At 39.8% G+C, this 13,265-nt stretch overlaps 1 protein-coding gene and 1 pseudogene across 2 annotated transcripts in view; both read left to right on the forward strand.

Moving 5' to 3' along the window:
• LOC311604363 (solute carrier family 7 member 13-like) overlaps positions 1-13,265 on the forward strand; it is a 136,184-nt gene that overhangs the window by 110,505 nt on the left and 12,414 nt on the right. The gene's annotated exons all lie outside the window — the stretch shown is intronic.
• On the forward strand, positions 2,851-3,692 carry LOC311604384 (heterogeneous nuclear ribonucleoprotein A1-like; annotated as a pseudogene). The gene has a single exon. The product of its transcript is annotated as a heterogeneous nuclear ribonucleoprotein A1-like (transcript).

Below are 13,265 nucleotides of genomic sequence, written 5' to 3' on the forward strand. Positions count from 1 at the left end.
ATCTTTTATTTCTTTCTTTAAAAATTTTTATTATAATTTATTTACAATACATCCCAATTGTAATCCCCTCATTCTTATCTTCCTGTTCCCATCCTCCCTCCCTTTTTTGACGTATTTCCCTCTCCTAGACCTCTGACAGGCGTGGTCCTTCTCCTCCACTATCTGACTGTAGCCTATCAAGTCTCATCTGGCTACACTGCATCCACTTTCTCTATGTTCCCATGGGGCCTCTTCACCAAGGGGCAGTGATCAAATGCTGGGCACCAGAGTTCCTGTGCGAGTCACTCCTGTGTGACACCCCTCCCCCTGCCTTAATGACCTGTCCTTTAGCTACATCTGAACAGTGGGTCTAGGTTATCTGATTGCAATGTCCTTGGTTGGTGCACCAGTTGATGCAGACCCCCCTGGGTCCAGATTCACCATCTTTAATAGACTCTTTGTGGAGCTCCTGACAACACCCACCCACCCCATTCTTGCATCTATCAGCTCTTCCATACAACTTGTAACTCTTAACCGAGAGTCCAGCTGTGGAACCCAGTATCTGTCCAGATCATCTGCTGGGTTGAGTCTCTCAGAGGACATCTTTGTTGGCCTAATATCCACTTATAAGTGAGTATATACCATGTGTGTCATTCTGGGTCTGGGTTACCTCACTCAGGATGATGTATACTAATTCCATCCATTTGCCTGCTAATTGCAAGATTTCTTTGTTTTTGATAGCTGAGTACTATTCCATGGTGTAAATGTATCACAGTTTCTTTATCCATTCTTTGGTTGAGGGACATCTAGGATGTTTCCAGATTCTGGCTATTATGAATAAAACTGCTATGAACATAGTTGAGCAAAATCCTTATTGTATTGTAGAACATCTTTTGGGTATATTCTCTGGAGTGGAATGGCTGGGTAGCAGAGGTATAACAATGCCCAACTTTCTGAGGAAGCACCACATAGATTTCCAAAGTGGTTGTACAAGTTTGTACTCCCTCCTGTAATGTAGAAGTGTTCCCCTTTCTCCACATCCTTGCCAGCATCAAAACTTGAGTTTTTGATCTTAGACATTCTGATAGGTGTAAGATGAAACATCAAAGTCATTTTGAATTGCATTTTCCTGATGACTAGGGATGTTGAGCATTTCTTTAAGTGTTTCTCAGCCATTTGGTACTCTTCTGTTGAGAATTCTATTTAGCTCTGTACCCCACTTTTAATTGGGTTATTTGTTTGGTGGTGTTTAATTTCTTGAGTTCTACATATATTTTGGATATTATCCCACTGTCAGTCGTAGGGTTGGTCTGGTCTTTTACCAGTCTGTAGGCTGTTGTTTCCTTCTCTTGAGTGTCCATGGCCTTACAGGGGCTTTTCAGTTTCATGAGGGTCTGTTTATTAATTGTTGACCTTAGAGCCTGAGCTGTTGGTGTTCTGTTCATAAAGTTGTCTCCTGTGCTGGTAAGTTCTAGGCTTTTCCTCATTTTTATTTCTATCAGATTCAGTGTGTCTGGCCTTATGTTGAAGTCTTTAATCCACTTGGACTTTTGTTTTGTGCAGGGTGATAAATATGGGTCTATTTGATTTTTTCTACTTGTAGACATCCAGTTAGTCTAGCACCATTTGTTGAAAATGCTATATATTTTCCACTGCGTGGATTTGGCTTCTTTGTCAAAAATCAAGTGTCCATAGGTATGTGGGTTTATTTCTGGGACTTTGATTTCATTCCATTGATCAACCAGCATATTTCTATGCCAGTACCATGCTGTTTTTTTTATTATTATTATTAAAGTTGCCCTATAATACAGCTTTTAACCTGCAATGGAGATTCTTCGAGAAGATCTTTATTTGTACAGGATTGTTTTGGCTACTTTAGGATTTTTGTTTTTCCATATGAAGTTGAGAATTGATCTTACAATGTCTGTGAAAAATTGTATTGGAAATTTGATGGGAATTGCATTGAATCTGTAAATTGCTTTTGAAAAGATGACTATTATTACAATGTTGATTCTCCCAATCACAAGCATGGGAGATCTTTCTATCATCTGATATCTTTTCCATTTTCTTTCTTCAGAGACTTGAGGTTTTTTTTCATGTTGGTGTCCATGATCTGTGCTCCCAATGGAGGCCCTGTTATTGTTTGTGGTCCCTGCTCTCTCCTGTGTTCATGATGATGATGTCTATAATCTGTAATATAGTTGGGTGCCGTGTTGACATCCATGGTTCATGTTGGTCTCCCTGGTCTGTGCGACTGCTAGGTACCATGTTGGTGTCTATGATCTGTCCTGAGACATGAGACCACGTTGATGTTTGTGGTACATACTACCACCAGAGAACATGTGGACGTCCATAACCTGGGCTGCACTGAGGCCATCTGGATGTCTGTGGACCATGCTGTCACCAGGGGCCATGTTAATGTGCATAGCCTGTGCTTCCAGTAAGGACTATGTTGAGGTTTCTGGTTCATCTTACCACCAGAGACCATGTGGATGTGCATAGCTTGGGCTGCTTCCTGAGGCCATGTGGATGTCTGTGGTCTATGCATCTTCCAGAGACCATGTTGATGTCTATGATCAGGACTACCTAAGGAGAACTTGTTGATGTCTGTGGTCCATGCTGTGCTGCTGCTATTGGCAAAGATGCTTCTGTTATAGTAGTATTTATGACTGACTCCAGGCTCAAAATTAAAAATGAGCGACGACTCCTTTCTGGTGGTTGACAATGGGTGAGGTAGCATCACTGAAGGCTCCCATCTCCCTGCCATCATGTCTAAGTCTGAGTCTCCTGAGGAATCTCTTTGTCGGAGGGCGGAGCTTTGAAACAACCAATGAGAGTCTGAGGAGCCATTTTGAGCAATGGGGGACATTCACTGACTGTGTGGTAATGAGGGATCCCAATGCCAACAGATCTAGGGCCTTTGTCTTTGTCACACATGCCATTGTGGAGGAAGAGGATGTTGCTATGAATGCTAGACCACTCAAGGTGATTGGAAGAGTTGTGGAAACCAATAGAGCTGTGTCAAGAGAAGATTCCCAGAGACTAGGTGCTCACTTCACTGTGAAGAAGATCTTTGTTGGTACTAAAGAAGACACTGAAGAACATCTCCTACGAGTCTACTTTGAGCAGTATGGGAAAATTGAAGTGATCGAAATCATGACTGACAGAGGCAGTGGGAAGAAGAGGGACTTTGCTTTTGTCACCTTTGATGACCATGACTCTGTGGAAAAGACTGTTATTCAAAAATATCATACTGTGAATGGCCACAACTGTGAAGTAAGAAAAGCCCTGTCAAAGGAAGAGATGGCTAGTGCCTCATCCAGACAGAGAGGTTGGAGTGGTCCTGGAAACTTTGGTGGTGGTTGTGGAGGCAATTTTGGTGGCAATGACAATTTTGGTCAAGGGGAAATCTTCAGTGGTCATAGTGGCTTTGGTGGCATTTGTGGTTGTGGTGGATATGGTGGCAGCAGGGATAGCTATAATGGAGTTGGTAATGATGAAACAATTTTGGAAGTGGTAGAAGCTACAAGGATTTTGGCAATTACAACATCCAGTCTTCAAATTTTGAACCAATGAAGGGAGGAAACTTTGGAGGCAAGAAACTTCATGGTGGTGGAGGCCAGGAATTTGCTAAACCACAAAACCAAGGTGGCTATGGAGGTTCCAGTAGCAGCAGTAGCTGTGGCAGTGGGAGGATGTTCTAATTACATTACAGACAGGAAACAAAGCATAACAGGAGAGGAGAGTGAGAGAATTCATTGGGAAGTTACAGATTACAACAAATTTGTGAACTTGGACAAACACATTGGTGGCAGGGTCTAGCTGCTACAAATAAGACATGTTTTTAGATAATACTCAGGTGTATGGGCAAAAAGAACTCTAGGACTGTATTTGTGACTATGGTAATTGTATAACAGGTTATTTTAGTTTCTGTTCAGTGGGAAGTGTAAAGTATGCCAACAAAGGGTTTTACTGTAGACTTTTTTTCACCCATGGTGCTGGTTGCTAAATGTTATAGTCTGATCATGACTCTGAATAAATGTGTCTTTTTTTTTTAAAGAGAGTGATATTGAAGGCTTCTGTGACAACCCTCACACCACAATAAAAGAAATAGTCTAGACATAAAGCCATTGAAGAGAGCTCTTAAAAATTGTGATAAAGATGCTGAAGTGTAGCTCTTCATAGTTGATGCCTTCTGGAGGTGGGGTGGGAAACTACTCGATTATCTTTAAGGAGCTGGCCACTGGGAGTTTGGCCATGTTCCAATGAGTATACAGGCAACACAAATTGGAATTGGTGTATTTTTTGTGGGATAGGATACAAGGTTGGGAAGGTGGACCTAGGAGGACCGTGAGAGTGGGTCAGGGTGTACTGTATGAAATTCCAAAACAATTACTAAAATTATATATGTCTTAGTTTGGGTTTTATTCCTGTGAAGACACACTATGATCATAGCAACTTTTATAAAGGAAAGGGTTTAATTGGGGGTCGATTACAGTGAGAAACATGGTGGCGTGACAGCAGACATGGTGCTGGAGAAGGAGCTGAAACTTCTACATCTTACTCCACAGGCAGCAGAGGAAGATGTTGGGCCACAGTGGGCATAGCCTGAGCATATATTACCTCAAAGCCCTCCTCCACAGTGACATATTTCTTCCAAAAAAGTCACACCTTCTCCAATAAGGCCACATCTCCTAATAGTGCCCCTCTCTATGGCCAGGCATTCAAGAACATGGATCTATGGGGGAGTCATAGCTATTCAAACCACTGCATTCCACTCCCTGACCCCCATAGGCTTGTAGCCATAACATAATGCAAAACACATTCAGTCTCCACAGTCTATCACAGCCTCAACAATGTTTAAAAGTCCAAAGTTCAAGTCATAAGGGAGGGGAGTAAGGGGAAAATGGGAGGGAGGGAAGAATGGGAGGATACAAGGGATGGGATAACCATTGAGATGTAACAAGAATAAATTAATAAAAAAAAAGAAAGAGAACCCCCCCCCAAAAGAGTAAATAAACTGAAATTTTTATATCATGGCAAAAAAAAAAAAGTCCAAAGTTCAATTTCTTTTCTTGCACAGGATATACATTAGTGTTCCAGAACACAGAGAGGGAGCATCATGAGGGAATGCTGGACTAAAGCAAGACTGAAAACCATCTGGGCAAACTGCAAACTGCATCTTCAGGACTGATGTTAAAATGCTCGTCAGATTTCCAACTCCTTTTGACAGCAACATACTTCTTTCTGTGGGCTGTTTCTACTGCCTGTTAGTGGATTTCCCGGGTGGATAGCCTATTGTTGTTGTTGTTTTAAACAAAACTCAAATATTTAACTTTTACCAATAAAGACTAGAAAGCAAAATGGTGGGGTGAACGTCGGCTAACTCAGGGATACAGAGAAATCCCCCAGCTGAACTTCCCCCTCAGCCCTGTCTCAAAAGAAAAGGAATTCTACATGCTGTCTCAAAACCCCTTCAAACTGAATGTCTCTCCCTTTTACAACCTGTGCATCTCTCTATCCATCTTCCTGACTTCCTCTTACTCTCTATGATTTTTTTCCCTATGTTTATTCCCTGTCCCCTGTCAACTGGTTGCTTGCTCTATCTCTTGACTTATGATTGATTTTATATAATTCAAGCAGAAAACTCTTGAATTAAAGGTGTATACTAGCACTGAACCACACCACAACTACAAACATTTTTTTTTCTCCCAGTAAACAGTACAGTCTTGGGGTTCATAGTGTAATCTAAAATCCTGCAACACTATCCCACAACTTTGGCATTTCCAGCATCTTATAGTCTCCAATGCAATGCAGGCTTTGTCTTCCCAGCTTTATGTATTGGCCTCTCTAGGCCTCCTTGCAGGGACATGCCTAACACACTCTGGGCCTCACTGGCTTTCCTGAGTCAAAGAGGGAAATTCCACAACCTCTTTATTTTATCCTTGATTCTAAAGCCAGTATCAGGTGGATAAAGCTGCTAAGTTCTGCTGTTTGCTGGCTTCTTTGTTTTATTATATCTTCACCAGCTTTCTGTTTTAAAGGGTTTCCTCCTTTGCCTAAGTTTTGCTATCCTGGAACATATTCTGTAGACTGACCTTGAACTCAGAGATCTGCATGCCTCTGTCTGCTGAGTGCTAGGATTAAAGGTGTGTACCACCACACCTGGATCTAAACCATTCTTTTTTTTTTTCCCCTTTTTTATTTTTATTTTTATTTTTTATTTTTTTACTTTTTTTTCTCCTTTATTAATTTATTCTTTTTACATCTCAATGGTTATCCCATCCCTTGTATCCTCCCATTCTTCCCTCCCTCCCAATTTCCCCTTATTCCCCTCCCCTATGACTGTTCCTGTGGGGGATTACCTCCCCCTCTATATGATCATAGGGTATCAAGTCTCTTCTTGGTAACTTGCTGTCCTTCCTCTGATTGCCACCAGGTCTCCCCGTCCAGGGGACATGGTCAAAGGTGAGGCACCAGAGTATGTGAGAAAGTCATATCCCACTCTCCACTCTACTGTGGAGAGTGTTCTGTCCATTGTCTAGATCTGGGTAGGGGCTTAAGGTTTACCGCCTGTATTGTCCTTGGCTGGTGCCTTAGTTTGAGCGGGACCCCTGGGCCCAAATCTTCCTATCATAATGTTCTACTTGTAGGCTTCTAGGACCCTCTGGGTCCTTCTACTTTGCCTTTCTCCCATGATTCTCTCATCTAATAACCCAATCGAGAAATGGGGCATGGAACTAAAACAGAGAACTCTCAACAGAGGAATATCAAATGGCTGAGAAACACTTAAAGAAATGCTCAACCTCCTTAATCATCAGGGAAATGCAAATCAAAACAACGCTGAGATTCCATCTTACACCCATCAGGATGGCTAAGATCAAAAATTCAAGCGACACCACATGCTGGCGAGGATGTGGGGAGAGAGGAACACTCCTTCATTGCTGGTGGGAATGCAAACTAGTACAACCACTTTGCAAATCTATCTGGTGCTATCTCAGAAAAATGGGAATAGGGCTTCCTCAAGACCCAGCTATTCCACTCCTTGGAATATACCCAGAAGATGCTCCAGCACACAGCAAGAAAATTTGCTCAACCATGTTCATAGCAGCCTTATTCATAATAGCCAGAACATGGAAACAGCCTAAGTGTCCCTCAATAGAAGAATGGATAAAGAAACTGTGGTACATATACACTATGGAATACTATTCAGCTATTAAAAACAAGGACTTCCCGAAATTTGTGGATAAATGGATTGAGCTAGAAATGATCATAATGAGTGAGTTAACCCAGAAGCAGAAAGACTCAAATGGTATATACTCACTTATATCTGCATATTAGCCCAAGGGGCATGTCCCACGAAAGCCTTCACTTACCAGGAAACTAAACCATTCTTTAATTCCTTTTCAGGAGGTGGCATTTTAGCAAGATGAAGTCTTGCTCTGAGGACACAACTCCCTTTATTTGATTTTTTCTTTAATCTGTTTATCTCTGTGAACACAGGATTTAGCTCCATTCTTCCTGGTGTCTCTTTTCATTATAGATCTTTATAAACATGGATATTAATAAGCACAGGACCCATTCTACACCAGCTTGTTTTGAAATTTCTGGAACTGCAATTAATTAAACTTCAATTTAGCCTCAGGCAGATTTATTTTGAATGAGGACAAAAAGCAGCCATATTCTTTGCCAAAATATCAGCAGGCTGGTACTATAGGCCACATTGGTCATAGCTTGAGCATATATGACCTCAAAGCCCTGCCTCCATAGTGACACACCCTCCAACCAGGGCATACCTCCTCCAACAAGGCCACACCTCCCAATACTGCCACTCCCTATGGCCAAGCATTCAAGCACATGAATCTATGGGGGACATACTTATTCAAACCACCACATTATGTTAAAAAATCAAATCAACATTATAAAATATAAACAACAGTTAATATTTTTATTTGCCTATGTTTATATATATAAATATATAAAACAGTTTATATTTTAATATTATATCTTTTAGCTGAGTTGTATGTCTTCACCCATATCTGAAAATAAGGTAGAGTTAAGTAACATAATTTTATCTAATAAATATCTTAAAATCATAAGATTAGAAAAATGGTTACTGTTGAGTCCAGCATATTGAAAGTAAATTTATACTGTTTCCCTCTAAAAAATGGCACACTTCGGATGGTATGCAAATTAGAGAAACAAATTAAAACATCTTTTTTTCCTTTTTTAATTAATTTATTCTTGTTACATCTCAATGGTTATCCCATTCTTTGTATCCTCTCATTCTTCCCTCCCTCCCATTTTCCCCTTATTCCCCTCCCCTATGACTGTTCCTGAGGGGAATTACCTCCCCCTGTATATGCTCATAGGGTATCAAGTCTCTTCTTGGTAACCTGCTATCCTTCCTTTGAGTGCCACCAGGTCTCCCCCTCCAGGGGACATGGTCAAATGTGAGGCACCAGAGTACGTGAGAAAGTCATATGCAACTCTCCACTCTACTGTGGAGAATGTTCTGACCATTGGCTAGATCTGGGTAGGGGTTTAAAGATTTACGGCCTTGTATTGTCCTTGGCTGGTGCCTTAGTTTGAGCAGGACCCCTGGGCCCAAATCTGCCTATCATAATGTTCTACTTGTAGGTTTCTAGGACTCTCTGGATCCTTCTACTTTGCCATTCTCCCATGCTTCTCTCATCTAGAGTCCCACTAGAATGTCCTCCCCTCTGTCTCAGTTTCCTGTTAATTAGGTGAAGGCTTTTGTGGGACATGCCCCTTGGGCTAATATGCAGATATAAGTGCTTCTGGGTTAACTCACTCATTATGATCATTTCTAGTTCAATCCATTTATCCACAAATTTGGGGAATTCCTTGTTTTTAATAGCTGAATAGTATTCCATAGTGTATATGTACCACAGTTTCTTTATCCATTCTTCTACTGATGGACACTTAGGCTGTTTCCATGTTCTAGCTATTATGAATAAGGCTGCTATGAACATGGTTGAGCAAATTTTCTTGTTGTGCCCTGGAGCATCTTCTGGGTATATTCCAAGGAGTGGAATAGCTGGGTCTTGAGGAAGTTCTATTCCCATTTTTCTGAGATAGCACCAGATAGATTTCCAAAGTGGCTGTACTAGTTTGCATTCCCATCAGCAATGAAGGAGTGTTCCTCTCTCCCCACATCCTTGCCAGCATGTGGTTTCGCTTGAATTTTTGATCTTAGCCATTCTCATGGGTGTAAGATGGAATCTCAGAGTTGTTTTGATTTACATTTCCCTGATGACTAAGGAGGTTGAGCATTTCTTCAAGTGTTTCACAGCCATTTGATATTCCTCTGTTGAGAATTCTCTGTTTAGTTCCAAGCCCCATTTCTCAACTGGGTTATTTGGTTTGGTGGTGTTTAATTTCTTGAGTTCTTTATATATTTTGGATATTAGACCTTTGTCAGATGTAGGGTTAGTGAAGATCTTTTCCCAGTCTGTAGGCTGTTGCTTTGTTATCGTGATAGTGTCTCCTGCCTTACAGAAGCTTCTCAGCCTCATGAGGTCCCATTTATTAATTGTTGACATTAAGGCTTGGGCTGTTGGTGTTCAGGAAGTTGTCTTCTGTGCCAATATGTTCCAGGCTCTTCCCCACTTTTTTTTCTAAGTTACTTAATGTCTCTAGCTTTATGTTGAGGTCTTAAATCCATTTGGATTTGAGTTTTGTACAAGGTGACAAATATGGGTCCAGTTGCATTTTTTTACACATAGACATCCAGTTAGACCAGCACCATTTGTTGAAGATGTTATCCTTTATCCATTGAATGGATTTGGCTTCTTTGTTAAAAATCAAGTGACCATATGTGTGTGGATTCATATCTGGGTCTTTGATTTGATTCCACTGATCAACCAGCCTGTTGCAGTGCCAGTACCATGCTGTCTTAATTACTATTGCTTTATAGTACAGTTTGAGATCAGGTATGGAGACTCCTCTGGAGCACCTTTTTTGTACAAGATTGTTTTAGCTATTCTGGGTTTTTTGTTTTTCCATATGAAGTTCAGAATTGAACTTTTAATGTCTTTAAAAAATTGTGTAGGTATTTTGATAGGGATTGCATTGAATCTGTAGATTGCTTTTGGTAGGATGGCCATTTTTACTATGTTAATTCTCCTGATCCATGAGCAAAAAAAAAAAAAAATCATTTCATCTTCTCATGTCATCTTCAAAGTATTGAAAATTTTTTCAGACAAGTCCTTCTCTTGCTTTGTTAGAGTAACACCTAAATATTTTTTCTCCTTTATTAATTTATTCTTGTTACATCTCAATGGTTTTCCCATCCCTTGTATCCTCGCATTCTTCCCTCCCTCCCATTTTCCCCTTATTTCCCTCCCCTATGACTGTTCCTGAGGGGGATTACCTCCGTCTGTATATGTTCATAGGGTATCAAGTCGCTTCTTGGTAACCTGCTGTCCTTGTGGCTAATGTGAAGGGTGTGGTTTTCCTATTTCTTCCTCTGCAAGCTTGTCATTTGTATATAGGAAGGCTACAGACTTTTTTGAGTTAATTTTGTATCCAGCCAATTTGCTGAAGGTGTTTATCAGCTGTAGGAGTTCTCTGGTGGAATTTTGAGGGTCACTTATGTAGACTATCATATCATCTGCAAATAGGGATAATTTGACTTCCTCCTTTCCCATTTTGATACCCTTGATCTCCTTTTGTTGTCTTATTGCTCTGGCCAGAACTTCAAGTACTATATTGAAGAGATGGAGAGAGTGGGCAGCCTTGCCTTGTTCCCGATTTTAGAGGAATTTCCTTGAGTATCTCACCATTTACTTTGATTTTGGCTATTGGCTTGCTGTATATAGCCTTTATTATGTTGAGGAAAGTGCCTTGTATCCCTGATCTCTCTAAAACTTTAAACATGAATGGGTGTTGGATTTTATCAAATGCTTTCTCTGCATCTAAAGAGATGATCATGTGGTTTTTTATTTTCAGTTTGTTTATATGGTGGATCACACTGATGGATTTCTGTATAATAAACCATCCCTGCATGCCTGGAATGAAGCCTACTTGGTCATGATGAATGATATTTTTGATGTGTTCTTGTATTCGTTTTGCAAGTATTTTATTTAGTATTTTTGCATCAATGTTCATAAGAGAAATTGGTCTGAAATTCTCTTTCTTTTTTGAGTCTTTGTGAGATTTAGGTATCAATGTGACTATGGCCTCATAGAATGAATTTGTTAACGTACCATCCATTTCTATCTTTTGGAGTGGCTTGAAGAGTATCAGTATTAGCTCGCCCTTGAAGGTTTGGTAGAATTCTGCAGTGAAACCATCTGGCCCTGGGCTTTTTTTGGTTGGAAGACTATCAGTGATTGTTTCAATTTCTGTAGGGGAAATGGGACTATTTAGCTTGTTAATCTGTTCTTCACTCAACTTTGGCAATAGAAATTGTTCAAGAAAATCGTCCATTTCCCTTAGATTTTCAAATTTTGTGGCATATATGCCTTCAAAGTAGGATCTTATGATTCTTTGTATTTCTTCAGTGTCTGTTGTTATGTTTCCCTTTTCATTTATGATTTTGCTGATTTCAATACTGTCTCCCTGCCTTTTAGTTAGTTTGGCTAACAGTCTGTCTATCTTGGTGTTTTTCTCAAAGAACGAGGTCTTGGATTTGTTGATTCTTTGGACTGTTTTCTTAGTTTCTATTTTGTTAATTTCACCCCTGAGTTTGATTATTTCCAGACCTCTTCTCCTTTTGGGCGTTTCTGCTTCTTTTTTTTCTAGGGCTTCCAGTTGTGTCCTTAAGGTGTTTATGTGTGATGCTTCCAATTTCTTTTTAAAGGCACTCAGTGCTATGAATTTTCCTCTTAGCACTGCTTTCAATGTATCCCACAAATTTGGGTATGTTGTTCCTTCATTTTCATTGAATTTCAGAAACTCCTTGATTTCTTTCTTTTTTTCTTCCCTGACCCAGGTGTCATTTAGCAGAGAGTTGTTTAGTTTCCACATACGTGTAGGCTTTTTGTTATTTCTGTTGTTGTTGAATTGCAGCCTAAGCCCATGGTTTTCTGATAGGATACAAGGTATTATTTCAATCCTCTTGTATCTGTTGAGGCTTTCTTTGTGAACTACGATGTGATCAATTTTGGAGAAGGTTCCATGGGATTCAGAGAAGAAGGTATATTCTTTCTTGTTTGGGTGCAAGGTTCTATAGATATCTGTTAGATCCATTTGACCCATGGCATTGGTTAATGATGTTATTTCTTGGCTTAGTTACTGTTTTAACGACTTTTCCTTCAATGAGTGTGGGGTGTTGAAGTCTCCCACTCTTATTGTGTGGGGATTGATGTGTGGTTTAAGCCTTTTTAGCAAATCTTTTACAAATGTGGATATGCTTGAATTGGGAGCATAGATGTAAAACATCTTTTTCTTAATCTGGAAAGTTCCACAGAAAGCATGAAGGAATGCATTAAAAAAACGTTTATTTTCATGTGAATGACTGAAAATCTAAACTCACATTACTTAACTAGATTCCAAAGTTCAGGGCAAGTAGTAGAAAGATCCCTAATTTAAAATTTAATTATTTATAAAATGTAAGCCTTTGCCCTCAACCTGTGGAATTTTAAAATAAAGTAAATAAGCTTCCAGGTTTCCTTGTCAGATTATCTCATATGGAGTGATTCTTTATTCATATTGCCAGGGCCTGTAATGGAGCCCAATGAGGCTGTGGGTGTGCATTATACACAAAGTCCTGGGTTAAATCCCCAACACCAGAACAGAAAGCAAACTAGAAGAAGAAGAAAAGAATAGACGGGAAGGAGAAAAGAGCACATTTGTAGAGCAATGGAATATTTTTTTCTCCTAGTGAAGATTTGAATCTTTAAGACTGTTGAAATAAACAGGCAATAGATGGATTACAAGGAGAAAAACTACATGGATTTATTAATATTCATATGTATTCAGGAGCCACACAAAATATGAAGTACAAAGAAGGCCCAGATGATTGACACTTATATGGAAAGATGGAGGTGAGGAAGCTGTTGGTAAATTTCACTAGGGCAATAAATAATTTGTAGGGGGGAATGAGTGAGCTCATGGTGGCTGGGGAAAAATTCTTCTAGGCTTTATGTGATGGTATTTAATTTTCAATCTCTGTCTGTAGTCTGTTTAATCTTCCTTGATTAAAAGGATTTCTCATCTTTAAATAGTAACTTAGAGTGGCATTTTTTTTTTTTTTTTGTTGCTGTTTTGAAAACCAAGTCATTTTTACGTATTTGGCCCTTGGGCTTTGGACTTAGAGA

The sequence above is a fragment of the Acomys minous genome (assembly GCF_964271855.1).
Source record: "Acomys minous genome assembly, chromosome: 1".
Taxonomy (NCBI): domain Eukaryota; kingdom Metazoa; phylum Chordata; class Mammalia; order Rodentia; family Muridae; genus Acomys; species Acomys minous.